This window comes from Cebus imitator, unplaced genomic scaffold (assembly GCF_001604975.1).
Source record: "Cebus imitator isolate Cc_AM_T3 unplaced genomic scaffold, Cebus_imitator-1.0 Scaffold48, whole genome shotgun sequence".
In the NCBI taxonomy this organism is placed as follows: domain Eukaryota; kingdom Metazoa; phylum Chordata; class Mammalia; order Primates; family Cebidae; genus Cebus; species Cebus imitator.
In genome coordinates, this window is record NW_016107363.1 from 8,318,013 (window position 1) to 8,319,921 (window position 1,909).

The following is a 1,909-nucleotide window of genomic DNA, read 5'->3' on the forward strand; positions in this document are numbered from 1 at the left end:
CTTCATCTTCCCGACTAGCTGGCACTACAGGCACACACCACCACGCCCGGCTAATTTGTTGTATTTTAGTAGAGACAGGGTTTCACCATGTTGGCCAGGATGGTCTCGATCTCTTGATCTTGTGATCTGTCCACCTCAGCCTCCCAAAGTGCTGGGATTACAGGCGTGAACCACCACGCCTGGCCCCAGGAGATGCATTTCCTAATGAATAGTGCTTTTAATTTACTCTGGCATAGAACAAGTCATATTTCTGTTATTTACTTTATATAGCATAAAAGAGCATTATTTGGCTCTGTCACCAGGCTGAAGTGCAATGGGGCAGTCTCATCTCACTGCAACCTCTGCCTCCTGGTTCAAGCAATTCTCCTGCCTCAGCCTCCGGAATAGCTGGGACTACAGGCACGTGCCACCATGCCCAGCTAATTTTTGTATTTTTCGTAGAGACGGGGTTTCACCGTATTGGTCAGGATGGTCTCGATTTGACTTCATGATGTGCCTGCCTCAGCCTTCCAAAGTGCTGGGATTACAGGCTTGAGCCACCAGCCCTGGCTGAACTTAAAGCTTCTTAATGTAAAAAGGCTGATTAAAAATTAGCAGGCCTGTCAAGTGGTAATTTATGTTTTCAGTAACTGAGCTGGTCTAAGATCTGCCCAAAAGTTCCAGAGCTTAGATGAAAATCAGTGCAGAAGATGCTGCTTTAGCATATCATTATCCTCTTTGGGATAACACTTTAGGCAGCTGTTGAAAGAGCAGTAGACTGGTTGTCAGGTAAGCTGGGTTTTGATTATGGCCGTCTGACCAGCTGTGCTGACATTAAAAGTAATCTGTGGGGCCAGGCGCGATGGCTCAAGCCTGTAATCCCACCACTTTGGGAGGCCAAGGTGGGTGGATCACGAGGTCAAGAGAAAGAGACCATCCTAGCCAACATGGTAAAACCCCGTCTCTACTAAAAATACACAAATCAGCCAGGTGTGGTGGCATTTGCGTGTAATCCCAGCTACTGGGGAGGCTGAGGCAGGAGAATTGCTTGAACCCAGGAGGCAGAGGTTGCATGAGGTGGGAACGCACCACTGCACTCCAACCTGACGACAGAGTGAGATTCTGTCTCTAAAAAAAAAAAAAAGGTAGTAATCTATGAAATAAGGAATGTGACCTCCAGGATCCTGCAGTTTGCTTCAGTGTTCAGGATTCTACCAGCAAGCAGAGAGCAAAGGGAACTCTGCATGGAAGTCTGCCTGTGTCCTGCGAAAGGCAGTACCATGTTCCCCAGTATGGAGGAAGAGTTGTTGGGAGAGTCTACTTTGAAGACACAAACTTGACAGAAATGGCTAATTAGTATGTGAATACCATTGTACAAACTCAAGCTTTATATGAATGCTTTTTGAGCTATTGTGAATTAAAGGAGCTATGGTTGCCATGAAAGTTTTTTTTTTTTTTTTTAAACTCTGAAGGAGTATCCCAGTTAATACTGCTTCAAATAACCAAGGGCCTGCTTAGAATGGAAAGGAAAATGGGAGGCAGGGGGTGGTTAATAATAATCTAAATTCTAGGTTGCCTTAAAGTGTTTCTCATAGAATATTACAGGCAACCTAGAGTCTAACCATTAACCTCTATAATAACTAAAGGAGCTGGGTTAAGAGCCTGGCCTAATCCATTGTTCTTTAATAGTTTTTTCTGTTATCTCACACTGTTACTTGGCTGGCTTTGATTGCATATGCTGTAACATTGTGACTATGATTGGTGAAGCTCTTGACCTTTAGAATCCTCATCTAGAAAAGTGGATTTGGGCCAGGTGCAGTGGCTCACGCCTGTAATCCCAGCACATTGAGAGGCCAAGGCAGGAGGATCACTTGAGCCCAGGAATTTAAGACCAGCTTGGGTAACACAGCGAGACTCTGTCTCTACCAAA

At 45.0% G+C, this 1,909-nt stretch overlaps 1 protein-coding gene across 1 annotated transcript in view; it reads left to right on the forward strand.

Moving 5' to 3' along the window:
* The window catches only part of TASOR (transcription activation suppressor), a 70,560-nt gene that overhangs the window by 62,282 nt on the left and 6,369 nt on the right, over positions 1 to 1,909 (forward strand). The gene's annotated exons all lie outside the window — the stretch shown is intronic.